Raw genomic sequence first — 22,969 nt, forward strand, 5'->3', positions numbered from 1 at the left:
TGGCTACACAGCACTCAGCTGACATATACTTCACTTGACCTGGTCCCACTTGATGGCTTTTCCACAGGTTTAGGGCTGTTGTACAAAATGATGTATTGTGCAGCTTGCTTTGTATCTTTTTTGCACTTAACTCCAGATTCCTCCGTGTGGAATTAGTGACTCAGAAGTACCTGTGTTTCCCTTTTGATCTCTTTTACCACATTGCTTTCTGGGAGAGAGGCTCCACTAATTTACAGTTCCACCCATAGTGCTTGTTAGACCAGCGGGTTTGTTTGTTTGTTGGCTTTTAAAAACCAATACAGGCCCTTGTAAGGAGTAGTAAAGATGTCAGTTGAGTTTTATTTAAGTTTCTATTTTCTTTCCTTGTCCTCTCTCAGGGCATTTAGAACTAAATGAGATAAGATAGGTGAAAGCATTTTGTGAAACAAAATTGCTCTAAGAACACAATGTGCTATTGGTGGGAAGGGTTTGTAGTGGTGAAGGGAAACAGCTGGTGTAATTGTACAATTACATTTTTTTGTATTTATGAGATTCTTTGTGAGAATATTGGAAATAGTTAAGTAATAAAGATGACCTGGAGTCACCTTGTACATGTCTTGTCAGCCCTGTTTGTGAGGCAGGCTTTTTGTGGTTAACAAAATTCTCTTTGGGCTTTGGCTTGGAAGATGGCTCAGTTAGCAACAGAGCTGATAGTATTTTAGTTGTTAACCATGGTCTGGAGTTGTTTCAGAGTTTGAATGTATGATGTTGCCCTACACCAAAGAGCCTTTATAGTTTAATGGGTAGCCAGCAGGGATATAAAACTTTGGGAAGAGTTTGACTTTGGAGTCAAACTGAAGTTGACGGTCTTTATTCTATGCACGTGTCGATGATCTCCAGGAAATAACTTGGCTTCGTCTCAACTTTTCTTCCTTTTCCTTTTTTTGAGGGGGAGAGGGGGTAGGAGGCTAGTTCTGGGGCTTGAACTCTGGGCATGGGAACTGTCTCTGAGCTTCTTTTACACAAATCCAGTGTTCTGCCCCTTGAGCCACAGCACCACTCTTTTGAGTAGGTTGTTAGAGCTAAGAGTCTCATAGTTTCCTGCTGGGACTGGCTTCGAACCGAGATAGTCAGATGTCAGCTTTCTGAATTGGCTAGGATTACAGGCATGAGCCATTGGCCCCTGGGCTATTCATTTGGTTTTCAAACAAGGTCTCTCCAATTTAAAATCTTTTTGCCTCTGCCTCCCAAGTACTGGGATTATAAACATGTTAACCACCATGTTGTGAAATGAGAACTATATCTCAGGGTTTGTTTCTGAAGATCATTTAGAAGAGGTAGAATCAAATGTTCCGTCTCTTTGTCCTGCTGGTTTACAAGATTGAGGTGGTGTCACAGAATGGCTCACAAGCAGCATTCCTTTTTTTGTATGGAGTACTTTTGGGTGGACTTTGCATGCTTGTTCCATTTTCCAGTCAAGATTTGTGTTTAGAGATGATGTGGAATTTAATGCTTATTGGTTTTACCCAAATTGCCCCCTTTCCCATTCTTATGCTGTCCAGAGCACTAAAGCTCTGTTTGTTCTATTTTCAGCTTGTAATAATGTCTTGATGTTGGAGGATGAAAGAGCCAATGTGAATGGAAGGCATTTAATAAGGAGTCATGGTCTGTGCTCCGAGTTAAATTGGGAGCACATGGTTTTCATCTGCCTTGAAAGGTTTTGGTCTTGCTTTTTGCTGAGGCTGTGACATCACACAATTTGGCTTCTGCACATAGGCCACGTGACTTCTTTTTAGACTGATGATTCTGAATGACAGGCCGCTTGCCCTTTGCTAGATACACAGTGACTTGGTTTCTTAATATTCTGAGGATCATGATATGTTTCATAGAGTTTTCATAGTAGAGTAGCACCACTTCCTGTTTATTTTTAAAGAAAGATCTATTTTGACGGGCGCAGTGGCTCATGCCTGTAATCCTAGCTACTCAGGAGGCTGATATCGGAGGATCGCGGTTCAAAGCCAGCCCAGACACTAAAGACTCTTATCTCTGATTAACCACTAGAAAATTGGAAGTGGTGCTGTGACTCAAGGGACAGTGTGGTAGCTTTGAGCTGAAGAGCTCAGGGACAGTGCCCACGTCCAGTCCCCATAATCGACCAAAAAAAAAAAAAAGCATCTATTTTATATATACCACTTTTCCAAAATGGATTTATAGACATATGAGTTGTCATCCTAGGAACAAAGAATTTTTCCTCAATACGTAAAAAGGACAACCAGATCAAAATAGGGGCAATAGTCCTTTGCAAATCAGTTATCCTTTCTAGCAGTGTTTGTTTTTGTTTTGCTTCAAACTTGGAAATTTGACTTAAATCTTTAAATCAAAGTTGAGTTTTACTAAATAGTATTAATATTGACACTGTGACAGACCTTTAATCTAGAAGATCTTTAAAGATGCATGAAAATAATCCCGATTGGTGATTATACATGCTCAAGTGGCAGAGATCATATTTCTACTTAAATGCCAATGTAGCTTATCACTTGTTTTCCCCACAGTGCAGGGGGCCAGGGTGAGTCTGGACTTAATAATGAACTCATGAACTCTTTTGAGGGGGAGATTGGTGTGGTTTACTGCTGGTAAGCTGGTGTTCTGTGTCTTTAAAATGTTTTCAAATACTCATTCTGTATTGTAATCCTGAAAACAGTTAGGATTCCAAACCATTGTGGTTTTCACTTAGTTGGAATCTGAAAGGTGGTTGACATACTGAAAGGAAACCTTTAAATAAAGAACATATTTACTTGTTAGAATGTCCCAAGAATCTGGGCCCTGGGCATATTTTAGCTGTAGGCCAAGTTTTATAGTTGAAGAGGTCAGGGAATACTTTTTTTCTACTCTACTCCAAGACCTCCCCCACTGTCCAACCATATATTAGTTTTATTAACATTTTTTTGTGTGTGTTTGCTGGTTTTGGGACTGAGCTGAGGGCCTGAGCACTATCGCTGAGCTGGTTTTTTTTGTTGTTTTGTTTTTGTTTTTGTTTTTTTTTGCTCAAGACTATCACTCTTATCACTTAAGCCACAGCATCTCTACCCCCTGGCTCTTTAGTAGTTAATCTCACAGATTTTCTAACCTGGGCTGGCTTTAAACTGAGCTCAATAGCTTTAGCTAGAATTACAGCTGTGAGTCACCAGCGCCCAGCTACCAGGTATGCTTTTTAGGGACTTCTATAAAAATAAGGTCTTTTAGAACTTTGTATTGAGATGAGAAAAGAGCTCTATACTTTTGTACTCAGGATAAATTAAAGCTCTGATGATGCTAATGAAATTGGCTTTTTGGTCTTAGCACAGTGGAAAGCATTGGAGGTATGTGGAAGTTGGGTCTGAGCTGGAAAAATCTGAAGCTAAGCTAAAGTTGTTTTTTTTTTTTTTTTTTTTAATTCTCATTCTACTCCTGGCTCTAATTAAGTGATGCCATCACAATCTCATCACTGACATAGGATAAAAAAAAGTATTTCTACTCTATCAGCCTTTTTTTTCCCTTTCCTCCTACTTGGAGACTTGCTGAAGTTGTCATGTTGTTTCTTTGTGGAATTTATTGGAGCAGCAGGCAAAGCCTCTTGGGAGTATAAATAATGATGATTATAAAGAACAGTCGGTTTAGCCAGGAAGGCCATTATCTTTGACTTGGAAAGCTTTTACAGCCAAACAGTGTTTGCTTACCATTGTTTAATACAAATGAGGACATTAATGGTACCTATTGTAAGAGAGTATCCCCTTTTTTCCCTTTGTACATGGAGGTCATCCCAATAAAGAACAGAAGGTGTCACCTTGCACAGGCATAACAACTTGTTTTTGTGGACAGGCATTATAAATGGTCCACAAAGGCCTTGGAAGATTTTCTCTTTCAAGGAAAGTATTTCCTGGTTGTTTTCTTTTCTGCCATGGACAGCAAAAAAAAAAAAAAATTCCTCTGTGCTGCATGGTAAAAGATTTGTATAGTTGATAACTAGTACTGTTTTAGTTTTGGGATCCCCTACTGACTTTTTTCCTACCCAGTTTATGAATTCAGGATTATTTTTTTGGGGTAGCTAATTCAAGGGACTTGTCAGAGAAAGGGTAAAGTTACCTTTCATAGCACTTTATTAAGCTGGATATCACCATGGTAGCCAGGCTGCTCTTCAAACTCTTGAATTTGGGTGATCATCCTACCTTAGACTTGTTAGTAGTGAGGTGTGCAGTTGCCTCTGGGTTTCATAGCTTCTTTTTGGACCTGGAGTCGTCCCCCCCCCTTTTTTTTTTTTTTTACATATGGAGTACTACTACTTGATCCAGGCCACCAATCCAGCTTTTTTGGGGGGAGGGGTGATTAATTGGAGATACAAGTGAATTTTTCTGCCACTTTTCTGCCCTTGTCTTTGAACAACCATTCTAAACTTCCTGAGTAGCTAGGATTAGAGATTCGAGCCACAGGTACTTGCTTCCACAGAGTACTTTTAAACCATGGCTGGCATTTGGTTGCTTTACCTTCAGCAAAACCTCAGTCTTTCAGCCTTTCTTTTTAATTTTTTTCAGTTCCCAGCTTACTTTACTTCTCTTGACAGTTCTGGTTTCTTTGGCTTACTAGCAGTAGTTTAAATCAAGACGAGAGGCCTTTTGGGTACCTCAATCTTAATGTAATTTTGGACGCAAATGTGGTGTCTTTTTTCAAACACAGTTATGCCACCATCACCATAATCAATCTGAGAACATTTTCATCACTCCAAAAAGAAACTCCACACCAGTGGCAGTCACTTCCTAATTCACACCACATCCCCAAACTTCTGATAGCTACTAATCTTACTGTCTCTGAGGGTTTGCTGATTCTGGATATTTCACATGAATGAAAAATACAACACATAGCCTTTTATGTCTCACTTCTTTTGTGTAATACAGATGAATCCCAGAAACACTATCCTGGAACAGATATAAATATTTAATTCCCTTTAAAGGCCCAATTATAGCTTTGCATGGTTATATCATACGTTGCTTATCCAGCTGTTGGACGTTTGAATTGTAGTCATCCTTTTCAGATAATGTATGTTCTTGTGCAAGTTTTGTCTTCGAATACCTCAAAGTTAGAAAAGCATTCATCTACTCACTCTTGATTAAATATACTACAGCTTGTAACTCCTGAGCCCTCAGTCAGGTGTTTGATCAGCAGGACATTCAACTGGGACCTCTATTTCTGAGAGTCCTGCCTTTTTGGAGGGTTATGTTGTTATTCTCCCTGCATCATTGTCATTGGTCATCCAGCCACATAGTCTTATTTATTTCCTATGCTTCTTTTTTTTTTGGTCAGTTGTGGGGCTTGAACTCAGGGCTGAGCTCCATTCTTATGTTATAGGATAGTTCTCTACCACTTTGAGCCACAGCTCCACTTCCAGTTTTTGAGTGGTTAATTGGGCTGGCTTTGAACCATGGTCCTCAGATTTCAGCCTCTTTAGTAGCTAGGATTACAAGCATGAATCACCCATGCCTGATTTTCCTCTGCTCTTTTGTGAAGTGTGACTCTATACTAGACACAACCATATATTCCACTTGCTTAGTGGTAGGACTTCAAATTTTATCATTTGATTTGCTGTCCAAGGATGCTCAGATATTTTAATGGATTTAGTTTGGGGGGTTTTCAGATCAATTTTTTTTCACACATCATTTGGTTTCCCAGGTTCTAGCTTGTGTATATATATATGATTTTTTCTTACAGGGGGAACTTATTTTCTTTCCTTACCTTCAGTTTTTACCCCTTCCTTCAGTTTTAACATTCTGTGGTTGGTTATATGTTAACATTCTTTGTTAAAGAACAAGAGTGATTGTAGAGGCTCTTCCTGATTTTCCCTCCCTCCCTCCCTCCCTCCCTCCCTCCCTTCCTTCCTTCCTTCCTTCCTTCCTTCCTTCCTTCCTTCCTTCCTGAAAAAACTCTACCCCTTCCAGCTTTTTTTGGGTGCTTAATTACAGATAAGAGGCTCATGAACTTTCCTGACCTGGGCTAGTTTTATCCATAATACTCAGATCTCAGCCTCCTGAGTAGCTAGGATTACATGCATGAGCCATTGATGTCCTGCTTTCTTTTGATTTTATTTTTAAAGTAATGGGGCTTGAACTCTGGGCCTGGGCGCTGTCCCTGAGCTCTTCAGCTCAAGGCTATCGCCCTACCTCTTTATCCACAGCCCCACTTCCGGTTTTCTCAAGGTTAATTGGAGATAAAGAGTCTCAATATCTTTAGTGCCTGGGCTGGCTTTGAACTGAGATCCTCAGCTCTCAGCCTCCTGTGTAGCTATGATTACAGGCATGCTCCGGGCTCTTTTGATATTGTTGATGTAATAGATTTATTCTCCTTGAGTTGGTGCGAAATTGTTGAGATGATAGGGTCTCTCGTTGGAGTCACACAATTTCTACACATTGTTTAGTGTTCAGAAAGAGCGCACAAGGAATGGTAGTGATTGTAACTGGCATGTGGCCTTATGGTGTGTGGGGAAGCACATTGAGAAGTGAAAGGTGAATGGGGTACACTTTGGGGGGTATGTCCAGGCCTACTCCCCAGGGTTCCTAGTGATAGGATGCCAAATACCATTTGGAAGCATATTTATAACACAAGAGCTCAAGTTCACTGTCAAAAAGTTCTTTACCTAATGGGTGTGAACCATGCTTTTTGGGGGTGTTTCTATACTAAATTAATTCCAGAACTCAGACCATTGATTGGGCTTCCTTAACAGGAATGCTGACTCACTTTTGCTCTATTTCATGTTTTCTCTGCATTGACCAAATAATCAAGGATTTATTAGGTTGGATACTCAATTTACAAGTTAGGATATAGATGTATGTATGCCTGCATGCATGTGTTGTGTGTATTTAAGGAGTTAATATTTTAAATTTGTCATTGTTTAACTGGAAATTTTGTGTTCTGCTGCTCTGCTTTTGTGTCATGTACCTATAACCTACATACATACTTGGGCAGCTTCAAAAGCAAACGCTGCAACCCTCCTACTAAAATTAAAATTGCTTATTAGAGCTAATTTTAAGAATTGAGTTAGAACTGCCCTATAATGTAATGCAGAATATTTCCCAATAATGCCTAGGTTAACAATGATAGTCTTGCTGTATTGTGCAAAAAAGGCTTCTGTTCAGACCCAGCTGGGTTTCAGGCTTAATTCATTGCTCTATGGTGGGATCACCACAGCTGCTGTGGGGCCTTTACAAATGCAAAAAAGCTGTCAGTGTTTATTTCATCAGCTGCATAAGTGATGAGGCCAAGTTGAGGAATCCATTCCAGTGCGCAGTGTGCAGGCTGTAGCCATTATTGTTTACAGAATTAGTGTGTTGGAGCTTTAAAATAGTTGGCACATCATCTGCCCTTTAAAAGCACAAGACTAAGGAACAGGACCAGTTGGTTGTCCTTGTGATGTTGGCCGGATCCAGTCCAGTCCTAGTCTTTAAAATGATTATGGCTCTAATCTGCTGTGGTGTGCTGTTGGAACACTATAGATTCTTGTCTTTTTACTTCTGCACCCCTTCTTATATTCAAAGGTAGTTATTTTAAGTTTCATAATTGAGTTTCAAAGAGTTAATGATTCTCACAGCTCCAAATAGGTATTAGTTGAGCAATAACGATCCAGATTTGTCTCTGCGATTGTTGTGAAGTGACATAATTGCTTTGGGAATTTCCCTCTAGTTGTGAGTACAGAAGTTACAGCTACTTAATTTTTTTAATTTTTTTGCCATTCCTGGGGCTTGAACTCAAGAGTCCAGGCACTGTCTTCCCTTGGACACTTTTTGCACAAGACTGGCGCTCTGCCACTTGAGCCACAGTACCACTTCCAGCCTTTTCTTTGTATGTAGTACTGAGGCCTTCATGCCTACTGGGCACGCATTCTGTCACTAGGCCACACTCCTGGCTCTACAGGTACTTAACTCCGGAAAGACCCACCTGACCAATCATATTCCAGTAGCTGAAGGGGCATTCACAATGATGGACTTTGGTTTTAACAGTGTAAGGTGAATCTCCCCTTTCCTTCTCCCTTCCCCCCTCTCTTCTCTTGTTTTTGGTCATTAGTAGGGCTTGAACTTGGGGTTTGGGCACTGTCCTGGAGCTCTTTTGCTCAAAGTTAGTGCTGTACCACTTAGATCCACAGCTTTGCTTTTGGTTTTCTGGTAGTTAATTGAAGGTAAGAGTCTCTTGGACATTCTTACTTGGGCTGGCTTTGAACTGTGATCCTCAGATCTCAGCTTTCTGAATAGCTACGATTACGGCTCCTAGCACTTTAAGGTGATCTTTTCTTCCGGATTGTAGTGAAGCTATGGGTCTAGGTTAGCAGATGTTTGGGGACTGTTACCCATGATCATTTACAGGATGGTATAGAATTGTTCCAGCACCTCTTCAGTGTTACTGTTTTGGTTGTTGTTGGTTGTTTTGAGACAGAGCTTCTTCTCTTTGGAGTCTGGCTGAGCTCTGAGCTGGGACTCTTTTTTTTTTTTTTGTGCCAGTCCTGGGCTTGAACTCAGTGCCTGAGCACTGTCCTTTCTCAAGGCTAGAGCTCTACTACTTGAGCCTCAGCACCACTTCTGGCTTTTTTCTATGTATGTGGTACTGAGGAATCGAACCCAGGTCTTCGTGCATGCTAGGCAAGCACTCTACTACTAAGCCAAACTCCCGGCCCCTCTTTTTTTCTTTTGCTCAGTCTTAGGGCTTTAACTCAGCACCTGAGCACTGTCCTGAGCTTCTTTTGACCTAGACTAGCACTCTATGATATGAGACACTCTGCCACTTCTGGCCTTTTCTGTTTATGTGGTACTCAAGCATGCTAGGTTACAGTAAGTTACATTCCCAGCCCCTGAGCTGAAACTCTTATGTAGCACTGGCCAGAAATCATAACCCTTATACTTCCATCTTCTGGGTGCTAGGATTATAAGTGTGCACCATCATTATCTGTTTTAGCTCACCACTGCTCATTTTCCCGATTCTACTCCATTGTGTTGTTGAGTATGGAATCTAGGGCCTGACACATGCCAAACATGTGCTCTGTTTCCCCTTCTATTTTAATCTAAAGTATTTCTAGACCCCTCCTCAACTCAGGGGTCCTTGCAAAAAGTACTGCCTCATGGAAGCTGTTGAGTATGGGTGGTGGCCAGTATGTGTACAGCCTGTAAAGAGTGGAGGTAGTCAGATCTCTTAGCCAAGAGGGATGAATTAATTGTTTCCTCCCAGCTGGAAAGGCCCCAAAGCACTAACCCATATTCTTAAGAAAGATGACATGTGGCTCAGGGGTTCTAAATTAAAGGTCAGTACTCACCACTTCTGTCTCTTATAACTGTCATGCAGGTTTGGCTCTTCATGATTCCCTTATCCCAGAAAATGTGTGTGGAACCCAAGAGGACAAATGAGCCAGATGCAATTCAGCCAGTTTGGGCATCCTTACCTGGTCTTGCTTATAGCCTGGTCTTTGACAAACTTACTTTGCCTCTTCAGTGGCAATGAATTTACTATGAAGAACAAATAAAAATACCAGTCTCAACTCTTTCTTAACACCTTCCATGTCTGTTACTCTAGGCAAGCACTCTACCACTAGGCCACGCTCCCAGCTCTGTCCCTCTGTCTCTGAAGTCTCCTTTTGTCTCCCTCCTTGTCTCTGTTGGTCAATGTCTCTTTCCATTTGTCTGACTGTCTCTCAGTAGTAATGAAAAAGGCAAGTAGCAAACAGTAAACGTCACATCCTCTTCCCCTGTGGGGATGACTAATTTGTACTGCCTCTAAAGGAAAAAGCAGTTTTTCATGGTCATTGTTTCTCCTAGCAGGTCTCTTGGTTGCACAGCTTGTTTCTTCTTGCTAGGATGTTTATGATATATTTTAGATTTCAGGAACTTTTTAATTTTTAACCCCCCCTCCTTATCAAACCCTCTGCTTTTGAGACATTTTGAAATGAGTGTGTTGGTTTGAAACTTCTATATCATCAATGTTTAAAAAAGTTAGGGGCTGGGAGTTTGGCCTAATGGTAGAGTGCTTGCTTAGCTTGCATTGTCTTGGGCTCGATTCCTTGGTACTATATACATAAGAAGAAAGATGGAAGTGGTGCTGAGGCTCAAGTGGTGGAGCTCTAGCCTTGAGAAAGTCCAAGGACAGTGCTCAGGCCCTGAGCTCAAGCCCAGGACTGCCCCCCCCCCAAAAAAAAAAGTTATCGATGGGGGCTGGAAGCATGACTTAGTGTAGAGTGCTTGCCCTATGTGCATGAAGCCTGGGTTATATTCCTCTGTATCACATATACAGTAAAAAAATTGGAAGTGGTGCTGTTGCTTAAGTGGTATATAACACTAGCCTTGAAAAAGTTCAAGGAGACTGCCTAGAACATACACTATTCATTGGCTGAAGTGGTAGAGTGCTTGTCTAGTAAGCATGAGGCCCTGAGGTCCAGTCTTCATACTCTTCACCTCCAAACCTAGTATTTCAACAACATCTGCTGTAACTATCCTCCCAACAGCTTACCAGCTGAGTTTCCAAGAAGACGCCTGGGACCCAGACTTGAATTTTCTGTGTTACCCATTGCACAATGGACTATATACATCTTAGCAGATTTAAGATGAGATGATTGTTGTTTTTGGGGCTTGAACTCAGGGCCTGGTCGATGTCCCTTATCCTCTTTGTGCTCAAAGCTAGCGCTCTACCACTTGAGTCACAGTGCTACTTCTGGTTTTTGAGTGGTTAATTGGAGATGAATGTTTCATGGGGACTTTTCCTGTCCAGGCTGATGGATTCGCGAGGATTACAGGTGCCACGTGCACTTGACTAGAACAAGGTGTTTTAATAAGCACAATTCTGTCTATAACAGCTCCTCCATGTTGGAGACTTCCTTCCACTCCTCTCTCGGTATGCTTTTTTAGAGCTGTTATGAGAGAGGGCTCCTCTTAGTATGGACTATTACAGCTTTCTGGTTGGCAGATCTTTTCCTCTTTGCCTGTGGGAAGAAATGAATGGTAAGTTCAATGGCTTGAACATAAACCGTTGTCCACAGAGACTTTGGGACTTTCTGGAGTGTTCTTGTCTCCTGATTTCACTCCCCACTTGAGGCCAATCATTAGAAGAGCAGCTCAGCAGTATGTGATGTGTAACAGCATTTGCCTTCACTTTTGCTATGTGGGATAGTGCAGAGGTATTCCTGATGTGGATGGAGTGGTGGTGAGGGTTAGGGGATAGGAGAGGGACTAAGGTCCTGCATGTCAGCTGCCACTGAAAACAGTCAAAATGCCAACCAACTGGTTGTGGGCAGCAGAACTGTTCAAGCCCCACAGTTCAGGCAGTGCTGAAGGGGTAAGGTAGGAGCTGAAGGACATCTCAGGTTCAAAATCAGGAGACATAGCTACTCAGAAGCCTGAGATCTGAGGTTCAAAATCAACTTTATACTGTTAAGGGCAGCAGGGACTGGCACCATCCAGAATGCCTAAGAGTTCCCCGCCCCATTGTGGAAGGTTAACAATGGTACAGCCCAGCCACCTTGACCTCCCCACCCCCATGAGGAGGGATATCTGCTACAGCCCAGCCACCTTTGCCCTTCTAGGGAGGGGCGACCTTGAACTTCTCCCCACCCCCCCATGAGGAGGGATATCCGCTTGAGGGCGGGGTGGGCCTGCTTTGTGTAGAGACCTTCTCAATTTGCGCGCCAACTCCAACTAAGGTGATAGGTAAATTCAAACACTGGGCTGTGACCCTATTGGCTACCTGCGTGTGGCTGGAGCTGGCAATGGTCCCTCTGTGTATGTGACTATCCCTTTGGCCACTTGTGTGGCCAGGTTCAACCGCATGGGTTTTGCCCTTAAATACCCAGCATGAGAGCCGCTCGGGGTCACAGTGTCAGCTCCCGAGTCTGCACTGTGTCCCTGGCCAGTCAGTTCATCATCTATTTCCCCAATAAATTTACCTTTTTATATGAGACTGTCTCTGTGTGGTGGACTCTGGTGGGACGTGGAATCCCCTCCTCTTGACCCCATAACAATAGTACAATGAAGATGGACTCCACATACCGTGGGGGAATGGAGTGAATTTTCTGGTTGACTATCCCAAGCCTTAGTAAAGTTTTGCCCAATGAAGGACATGCTTGTCCTCCCCACCCCCAATTTCAAATGTGATTCATGTGGTATTTGGTCATTACTGGGAACCTTGTTGAGAGCCTACCTGCGCTGCTTGTAGAAAAACATGAAAAGCTGAGATTCCATCCCACTTCTGAAGTGGGAATGACTGGAGGATGACTGCCTGTTTTACTAGATAGAAATGGTGATAAGAGGAAGTGGCCACTGCCTTTTTCCCTCTCTGGAAAGTCACTCTAATCATTACTTAGTATATACATGTAATATTTGATCTAAATTAGCTTTTTGTACAAGTGTAGGCCTAGATTTTCTTGATTGCTTTCAGAACACAACTGAAAAGCTCATCTTTGAAAACTTTCAGCTGCTCATTGCTGTGGTTATCTTGCTACTCCTAGAAAAAAAAGTTCATTTGCCAAAGTGATTGTCATTTCCTTAGGAGTGCAGCTTAACTCCAGGACTTCATTTAGTAGGAGGAAAATGGTAGCTACCTCCCCGTTAAGCTTCTTTCTATTATCCAGTTGTGGCTGAATGACTGTTGGGGAGGCCTAGGGAGATTGGGGGGTGGGTGTCACATAAAGGAAGACTAAGCAGTGGTGCTGTAGAATGTGTATATCGTAAAGCCTGTGTGGAGAGCATGGTGGCTTTAGAAAGGGGGTGAAGTGGGAGGGGGGACAGCAATCGCTGAAGCATGACAAGCCTCCAAAGGCCTCTGGGACTTGAACACAAAAAAAGGAGCTTTTTGCAGCTCTTTCACATGCACACGTCTCCCTGGGCTCCATCCATTCTCCCCTGCTGTTTTGTAAATCTCCCAGTTGGAAATTTTTAACATGGGAGAGCTGCTTCCTGTGCTTCAGTTGGCAGAATGCTCACACGCAGCTGCAAAGAATTTGCTTTTCCTTTTTCACAGCATCTCTCATTTAAAAGCATTAGTGAGACTACAAAACAAAATAAAAACTTGAGGATTTTTCAGAAGTGGAAGCCAAGTTTAATTAAAGTCAAGGAAGTTGGGGGCTATAACTCTTTTGTGAAGCCTCTTAAAGTCAGACAGGAGCGTGTGCCAGTGGCAGGCAAGGTGGTAGATGCCAGCGGCTGTTCCTGGTTAGGACATTTAAAGGCCTGCTTGTCTGGGGTGTGCTTGTTGGGGTATCCTAGAATTTATCAAAAGATGTGCTGAGCCATCATCTCTTTGGTGGTCTCACAGTGTTTGCCAGTTGTTAGGTGATTGCCCCCTTCTTATTGGTGGAGGAACGCTCTTAAAAGACTTTCTGTCTTCTCTCAGCCTATAAAATATAACCTCCTAGTCTGAATGGTATTCTCCCAGCCACTCCTCCCCCTCACCCCAAATCTGGCCAAACCCACTGGACTGGAAAAGGTTCTAATAAAATAGGGCAATTTTCTGATCTGGCAATTATTGCCTGCCCAACTGTAGATACATACACATTTGTGTGTGGGCGCGTGCGTGCGTGCGTGTGTGTGTGTGTGTGTGTGTGTGTGTGTGTATCTTTGCCTTGTTGGTAAGTTAATGCAATGCCTTTTTTTCTTCATGTCTGTCTAGCCTGAACAGGTCCTTGTTCAAAGGGGCCAGTTGGTCAGGGGCCACTAATAATACGTTTGCTACCAACAATTTTTTGAAGACCAATGTGGTTGAGGTACCAGCAGAGAGCTGCCTGTTCTCACAATTTCAAGATGTTGAAACCTGTGATGGGATTGGAAGGCCTAAGCATTGCTTGAAAAGGCCTCTTTTGGCCTGGTGCCTTTTCTGCTCATTTTTCTGAAGGGTTTTTGTTTAAAAGGGAGCCTGGTGTCCTTATAGACAGACGACTAGCTATAATGCCTTGTCTGCAAGGTGTTATCACACGTTTCCCAGGCCTAGCTTGTTTCATTGGGGAAGCAGAGCAGTCTCAGGAATTTCTATGTCGGCTTATACTGTTTTGCTGGCTTCTATCCAGAATTCACCTTGAAAGCTTTTCCATCTTTATTTATGTTTTACACAAGGTCTCCCTGTGTCAGCCTGGCCCTGAAGCTTGTCTGACTTATTTTTTTAAAAAAATTCTTTATTGGATATTAGTTGTCATGATATCCAAGTGCATACTTACTTAAATACTGAATACATCATGTTTCTCCTACTCACTGCTTACTACAACTGAGACTTGGCTATTGTCCCTAAATGTTAGTGGAAACAAGGCAAAAAGAAGGGGCTAGACTCCATGAATCTAGATAAATGAAGCTTGACTTTAGAATCTATGCTTGGCTTTGCTATTGCCTCATGGCTGTGAAGCCAGAGCCTTGCGGTTCATTCTGCCTCTGTCACTCAGTTGCCTTATTTTATTTTTTGCTAGTCCTGGGGATTGAACGCAGGGCCTGAGCATTGCCCTTGGACTTTCTCAAGGCTAGCACTCTACCACTTGAGCCATAGCAGCACTTCCAGCTTTTTCTGTGTATGTGGTACCAAGGAATCGAACCAGAGCTTCATACATGCCAGGCAAGCACTCCCAGCTCTGAGTTGCCTCATTTGAAAAAGGAATCCTGCGTATATAGTACTTCTGTCCTTCATTTTGAGTGTTGGCTGTACATTTTACTTCTATTGTTGTGATCTTATTTATTGTCATGAGTACACAGAATTTATAGAATTCAAATTTTTTTCCCTCCTCCCTAAATAATGCTTCAGAAACCATCTTCTTAAGTGATAAAGCTAGTGGTTTTTCTCTTAGTACTGAAGATACATGACAAAGTCTTAAATGTCCAGTGGTAGAGAGGAAGTTGGGCCATTCCTAATGGGGCATTTACTAGCTTTTGTGGGCTTGCCTCTTTGACTTGCAGTTTCCTCTTGTAGGTGGGTGTGAATTCCTTCTGCCTGGAAACACTAGTAGTTACTCAGATTAAGAATATTATATGTGCTGGTTTACCTGCCTTCATTTTTGGAAAGTGTTGCTATTTGCTAACCTTTGGAGGAAAAAAAAAAAAGATCAGTGGATTAGTCATATGATTACAGATTTATAAGTGGGCTGTATACCTATGGTCTTCTTCTACCTTCGTTCTTCATGTACTTTCCTCTGATAGGTCATACGGAAAGTGAGGAAGCAATTTGAATTAATGATTTAATTTAAAAAGAATTGTTAGTTCAGGGCTGCTTTCCTGAGGAATGACTTGTAGAGATTAGTTAGGACTTTGGCTTTGAGTCCCCGAAGACCACTGATACTGTTTTGGGAATACTCACTGAAAAAGCATACTGTTTTATTTTTTACCTCATTCTCTGTTAAAAAAAATTACATGTATCTTTTTCCTTTCTTAAAGTACTATGTCTTTTGTGCCCTAAAAAAAAACCGTATGTGTGTGTATGCATGTCACGTGTTGGGAGAATTTTGGGCAGTGTATCCATGGATTTTATGTTTCTTTCCTTACTTGTATATGAAGAAATAGATTTTTGTTGTTGTATGTTTTATTTTTTTTTTTTTTTGCCCTGGGTGTGAGCTCAGGGTCTGGGCACTGTCCACAGACACTTTCTGCTCAAGGCTAGTGCTCTGCCACTTGTGCCACAGCACCACTTCCTGCATTTTCTGAGTATGTGGTAGGTACCTAAGAATTGAACCCCTTTGTGCATGCTAGGCAAGTAGTCTACCATTAGGTTAGGCTATGCTCCTTGTCCCCTTGTTATATGTTTTTTTTTAACTTTTTTTCTTTCTTTGTTGGTCATGGGGCTTGAACTCTGGGCTTGGGCATTCTCCTTGAGCTGTAGCACCACTTCGGTTTTGTAGGGGCTAATTGGAGATAAGAGTCTCAATGTGTTTAGTGCCTGGGCTGACTTTGAACCGTGATCCTCAGATCTCAGCCTTCTGAATGGCTAGGATTACAGGCGTGAGCCATTGTGCCCAGCTGGAAATATTTCTTTTTTTCTTTTTTTTTTTTGGCCCCCTTCTCTTTCTGGCCCCTTCTCTTTCTGGCCCCTTCTCGCTCCGGCCCCTTCTCGCTCCGGCCCCGCTGGCTCCGGCCTCGCTGGCTCTGGCTCGGCTCGCTCCCGCACGCTCCGGCCCCGCTCGCTCCGGCCACCACTCGGTTGGGCTCCCCTTGCTTGCTTTCGCTCTCTGTCGCTTGTTGCAGTCTCGTCTCTGCCACTTCCGGCTTGGTTGTGTATGTGGGATACCGAGGAATCGAACCCGGGTCTTTGTGCATGCTAGGCAAGCACTTTAACCGCTAGGCCAAACTCCCGGGCCCTGGAAATACTTCTTAATGACAGAAAATTCTGTGATTTCATCTTTTTAAAATTTTATTTTATGTACTATACCACTGAGATAACCTGCCATCCTTCTGATTTCATTTAATATTCACATTTAATTTTCACAAGCTCTCCAACACTTTTATGTATTATCTAGGATTTTGTTCTGGACGAACATTTCAACAGCATGTTGTTGCCTTTGCTAACTTAAATTTATTGTTTTTCACGATTTTTTTTTCTTTTGTGTCCTAGTGCATACATTCGTGTTTCCAGAGCAGTCTCTTATATAGCCAGCCAGGAAGTAGAGGGAGATTTTATGTGTAAAGGGGAAGTGACTTCTAAAGCCCAGACAGGGAGTTCTGATGTCTTTCTAGCTTACTGTTGATGTTGGATCTTTCTGTTAGTTGTGATCCTTGTTACCTTTATTGATGCTTGGTCCTAGGAAGGAGATTTCAGAGTTGCCACTCCCTACTCTTCCTTTTTTAATCCTTTTCCATTGACTGATCAAATCACCAGGACCCTTTAAAAAGCCAAAGACAATTTGATGGTCTAAAGCTCCACCTGCAGTTAGAAACTGGTTGTCTTTCTGGAATGTTCTTTCTGTGGGAGGCTGGTACGAATGTTCATGCTAAAGTTCCTACTAAAGGAATTTTGATTAGACACTTAATATGGGTTCTCAGGCAGTCCTTGGACTGCACAAGCTCTTCATCTGTATGTTTCGATTAAAAACACGTTTTGCTGGATGGCCTTTGCTTATATGATTCTAGGTTTTAACCTCTAGAGGCCAGAGGAGTATATAGGCCCCAGAAAGTGCTGTTTCTTGGCTTGGATCTCAGTCTATAAAACCCCAGCTCATAGGGCAAGGAGGCTGGCCTTTGGTTGGAGGCAGATAAGAATGGGCTGAAAATATCCTGACCTAGAAAGAAGTTGTATAAAGACAGGCATAGACAGACATTTGGATTTTTGAAATATCCTTTTCCCCTCTTTTCAACCCCCCTTTAAAGACTGTGCACATCTGTATTTCAGATTTGGAAAATTTCCTATATACACAGTTTCTTCATTAGACACTGATACCGGTTAATTCAAAATTGCTTATAATTGGAAGCAGCTGCTGTTTCCCAGATGACTAGGTGTTCAAGTTAGATGCTTGCAAATTAGTTGGACTTAGATTATTCATATTTTTAATTACAGTCCACTTTATTTTTTCCCATCTTTCCTCACATCTCTATTAGTCTCTTGTTCATTTGCTGTCCCAGACTTTACAGAATACCATTTGAAATTACTTGAGCCTCCCTGTAGAAAGGTGTATTAATGTACGTTTAAGGACTTGCAGTTGATTATGGTCTGGTATTATTATTATTATTTTGGTCTAGTATTATTAAATAGTGAATTTAACTTTATTGCGCTTCTCCTTTCTCACCCTCTGAACCTTGCTTCTATATGGGGGAAATTTTTTTTCCATTTAGGAAAGTTGAGACTTTTGTCCCCCTTTCCCCTCTTGGGACGCGGGCATATTAAGCCTAATTGCTTGTGTCACCGCTAAGGGGAAGGTGCTGCATGAAATGGGACAAGCAATTTTCTGCTACTTTTCATCTAATGTGGTTTGCAAATTAAGTCATGAATAGTTGGGCTTAGGGCAGTGGGGATATTTTCTTAGATGGAAGAACGGAAGTTAACAAGTACTGTGGAGAGACTGATGCTAATGTGACTGTGTACAACGTTCACTAAGCAATTGTGGGAAAACAACACTGCCTTCTTATTCCCAGAGAGAAAGTTGGAGGGGAAATTGCTGTTTGCAATTTCTTTTTTTTTCTCCGTGATGCTAATGAGGAAAAGAGGCATTGCTGGAGGGTAGGACAGAAATGGCAGTTTTTTCTCCCTACCTAACTTGGCTAAGGTTTGACTCAGCAAATGTCCTAGTTAATGTAATTTTGTATTCATCCCCGTTCTCCTCTCAAGTGTCCCGTTTGTTTTTAGCTGACTTTTCAGAAAAACCAGGGCAGTGCAGATCCATTAGATTCTTTCTGCATGGCTGTTCCGATGCTTGAGCATTCTCTGTGCTTAGGGAGACATGATCTTTGACCATGGAGAAGTCTCAGGGATCCTTGGAGAAAGCAAGTGTTTTCCTGTTAGTGTATTTAAGGATTTATTTAAATCTCTGTCCCCTGTGATTTGGCATTGCTGGAGAAGATTTTGCAGGTTTTTACCTTATTAGAGGAGGTAGTCTCTACAATTGGAGCAGTCCAAGTCACTCCAGCCTAGACTCCCTAATTCTCACACCCCTTTAGAAGTAACCCAAGGAGTTTTTTTTTTTTTTTTTTTGCCAGTCCTGGGCTTGAGCTCAGGGCCTGAGCACTTAAGGGTAGAGCTCTACCACTTGAGCCTCAGCATCACTTCCAGCTTTTTTCTATGTATGTGGTACTGAGGAGTTGAACCCCGGTCTTCCTGCATGCTAGGCAAGCACTCTACCACTAGGCCAAACTCCCGGCCCCCCAAGGAGATTTTATATTTATATGTATGCAAACACCAATCATTGGGCAGCTGCCTAACTAGGTAACTAATCCACAGAAGATTCTTTGAGTGCTTTCTTGATTCTCAAAACAGGAGACACACAGGAGTCAGACATTTCTGACTTAAAAGAAGCTGTTTATAGCAGCATGTGGTAGGGATGAGGGAATCGAGTTGAAGCTCAATTTTCTTTTTTGCTATGAGTTTTAAGACATTTGCTATTTCTTTATTGTGATGTTAGTTATTGATCCCGGGGCCTCATACATGCTGATTAACATATGCTTTACCTGTTACTTGAGATACTATTTGTATACCCCATTATGTTCATATTCCTATTCTGCTTGTTACTGGATCAGAGTTCCTTTGGGTCGTTTGTCAGTCCCCTTTTCAGGGTACTCCAAGGAAGAAAGGAACTGGTAGTTAAACTTGCACAACAGTCTTTACTTTGAATTTTAGGGTACCTGTTGAAAATAATGAGTAAAATTAGACGGCAAATAATTTTTTTATTAATTTCATAGTACAATAGAAGCATTAGTTTGAGTTTATCTAAAATTATTTAAAAACAAGAATTGTTCGATGTACCTAAAGATAATTAAATCTGGGGAAACAAATATTCAACTAAACCAGATGCTGGTGGGCTCCTGCTTGTAACCCTAGCTATATAGAAGGCTGAGATTAAGGACTGTGGTTCCGAGCCAGCAGGCAGGAAAGCCCATGAGACACCTTACACCACCATGAAACTGGAAGTGGTGCTGTGGCACAAAGTGGTAGAGCAAAAGCTCAAGGATGGTGTCCAGGTTCTGAGTTCGAGCCCCATGACTGACAAAAAACCCCTCCAGAAAACAAAGCCCATTCAACTGAGTCGTGTGGCTTACTAGGTTGGGGCATGTCTGTAATCTCATCCACCACTCGAGACAGAGCCACAAAGTGGGATGGTCTTTAAAAGAAGAAGCATAAGGGGGTGCAGGAGGAACAGGAGGGAGAGGAACACTCTGTCCTGACTAGTGACAGTCAGAAATGACTAAGGTTATCATAGGAATTTCAGGAGAAAGTAAGAGAACTATATGGATACGGCAAGTGGTAAAGTACGTAAAGTACTTTGCATAATCTATTCTATAGAGATTTAGGCTGGTGGCTATATGTGTTTGTGTGCATATATGTACATGTGCATTCGTCCTCATACATAGGCAGGTATTTCCCTACACCAGAGGCCTGGCTAACCTGTGGCTGTTGGGTGCCTCATTTTGTCTGGCCTTTTCATAGGGACTGACCTTGAAGTGAGGAGGTTAGGAAAGACAGGAAGGGAACTCATTTCTCAACTCAAGAAGCTCAGAGTCTTGTCAAGCATTTCAGGATCAAACTTGAGTACTGTGAGAATTGTTCCTGTCACACTCCCCCTGTAGTGCACACATGTTGTTTCTTTCTATCCAGAACTGGAGGAGGGTGTTACTAGAACTGGAACTGCCCTTTGGAGTGGCTTTACGTATTGATTTCCTTGCTGTGAGTATGTGAATTTTGTGTTTGACTTTAGCTATGTGTGTGTGTATGTTAATTCACATGTATATCTGTGGTATAGCTTACTCTTCCCATTTCCCTGGGCTTAGTGATGTTGTTTCTGGCGAATTCAAGAAAGCCTTCTTTCCCTTGTTCCAGAACCATATCCATTACCATATCCATTACAACTCTGCCACCTCCTTTCCTAGCATTGCTTTCTTCTATTAATAATGTACAATAATCTTTTAAAAGTGAAGTTAAAAATGAACTCATTCATAAAAATTTTATGAGGTACTACGTGGTTTTTTGTTGTTGTTGTTGTTTGTTTTTTGTATTGGTACTGGGCCTCGAACTCACAGCTTTGAGCTCACATTTGGCTCTTTCTGCTCATGATTGGCATTCTTCCACTTATGCATTCCTTCAGTCTGGCATTGCTGCTAGTGAATTCAAACTCTTCTAGTTTTCTTCCTGGGCTGGCATTGAACCACAATCCTCATATCTCAGTCTTCTGATTAGTTAGGATTGCAGGCATGAGCGAGCCACTAGCACCTAGCCTAATGAGGTGCTTTGAAACTGGTATACATTGTGTAATACTTAAATCCACCATCATTTTGCCCTTGGGTTAGTTTGTCACTGTTGACAAGGCACATAATCTCTAAGCTGCAGATGCCAGCCAGTTTTCTTCCCCTCTTTCCCCCACTTCTTTTAAAAATTATTTTCTTGCGCAGATTTGGTATCTCTTTGGTTTATGGGGGGTAAAGTCTAAACTCGTTCCCCCCTCTAGACCCAGCAGGGGCCTGTATATTAGGCACAAACTACCAATTACATTATAGTCCAGCCTCCATCTGAAATCTTAAACAGTGTCTAAGATCCTTCATTTAATCATTGTTTAGGAAATTGTCAGGAACTGTTGATTGTTAACTCTCATTTTGCATCCTACATTATTAACCTGCCATGTGAATGAATTTGACTAAGTCCTTTTCCCTAACAGTGACTTGTATATTATGCAAACTTTCATGTTCAGAGATGTTGAAGCCATAGTGTCACAAACCCAGGACATTTACCCTTGCTCTGGAAACAACGAACATCATGTTTTGTGAATACAACTCAGTGTCTGTTTCTGCCACAAATCTGAAACTTTGGCAGTTCTGAAACAGTGCTCTTGGTTATCCATTAAAAAGGAATAAAATAACCACACTGTTGGTCCTGTTGCAGAACTTGAGTAGTAGTAAAAAAAAAATAACTTCAGTGACTTCGTTTTTTTTCTGCCAAAGTAAATGTTGGCTGTCTTTCAACTGTAGTAATGTTGCTTCTCTAAATTTGTTCAAGTTAAAACTAAAGCAGGGCCAAGTTGAGAAATTAGTTTCTCAGTTTTTTTTTTTCCCCTTCCAATTTAGTAGGGGGAGAAAGCCTTTAGATAACTGTTGATGTACAGTTTCTTTTTCCCTGCATTTTTTTCTTCCTACATTAAAAAGGATCATACTTTTATAAAGGGATCATACGATTCAATTGAGATGTTAAGGAAGAAACAAAAAGTGCACAATTTCATCCTTATGATGGGAAGTAGTCTGAGCCCGTCTTGCAGGCAATTAACTCAGTAGAGTAGTTCCTTCTCAATCAGAAAATGGTGAGTTAGCCAGGCTACTCTGGAGACTAAGACCATAGTTCTAAACCAGCCTGGGCAGAAAAGCCAGTGAGACACTTTTCTCCAATTAACCATTCAAAAACCAGAAGTGACACTTTGGCTCAAAGTGGTTGAGCACTAACCTTGAGTTCAGGGTAGTACCCCATCCCTGAGTTCAAGCCCCAGGCTGACCACCCCAAAAAAGAGTAGACCCTTAGCCCTCTACCCGTGTGTGTGTGTGTGTGTGTGTGTGTGTGTGTGTGTGTGTGTGTGATTCTGGGATTTGAACTCTGGGACTCTTTATTGCTGGCTTGTGTTCTGCCACTTGAGCTATATCCTCAGCTCCTTCTACCCATTGATTTTAATGTGGAATATTTGTCTTAGCATTTTCAAAAATGTACTTGTGCACTACTAGAGAGAAAATCCAAGCAAGTATCACAGAATGCCACATAGGTGGCATCTCTGCACTGCCATGCATTAACTGATACTTAATTATTAAGTTACCTGGTTTAGCCAGGAAACCTACAAAGGACTGCTGCATTTGTTCCAGTTTACTTCACGTGATACCATTTAGGCTTAACTTTATTCCAAGAAAATAATATTTCAAAGTCAAATTCACCTGAAGTCCCCTTATATTTGCCATGTGTTCCCAGTGCCTTACTCAATTTAAGCTTGGTATATTGCCTTGTTAATTCCCTAGTTGACCACAAGGACTTTTGTGCACATTTATGTGTCTGTGTGGGACTCCCACATAGGCTTGTCCAATTGACATGAGTAGAATTGTAGAGTTTTGTATGATTGAGCTTTTTCTCACTTAACAGGGTTTTGAGAATATGTTTGTGCTATTTGATTTTTACTGCTGTGTAGCATGTGATGGGACTAGTGACGCAGTTTATTTAAGTGCTTCCTTATGATGGTCTCCTGCTTAGAAGAGTCACTGGCTTTTACAAGGCACTTTGGACATTTAGGTTGTTTCCACTGTTTTGCTTCCTTATAAAAATTTTGTTCTGTACATGATTCACACATGTGGTTATAAGATTAAATTGG

General features: G+C 41.7%; 1 protein-coding gene across 1 annotated transcript in view; it reads left to right on the forward strand.

The window, feature by feature from the left end:
• The window catches only part of Jarid2 (jumonji and AT-rich interaction domain containing 2), a 229,312-nt gene that overhangs the window by 9,965 nt on the left and 196,378 nt on the right, over window positions 1-22,969 (forward strand). The gene's annotated exons all lie outside the window — the stretch shown is intronic.

The sequence above is a fragment of the Megascapheus bottae genome, chromosome 22, assembly GCF_031878675.1.
Source record: "Megascapheus bottae isolate mThoBot1 chromosome 22, mThoBot2.hap1, whole genome shotgun sequence".
Lineage (NCBI taxonomy): Eukaryota > Metazoa > Chordata > Mammalia > Rodentia > Geomyidae > Megascapheus > Megascapheus bottae.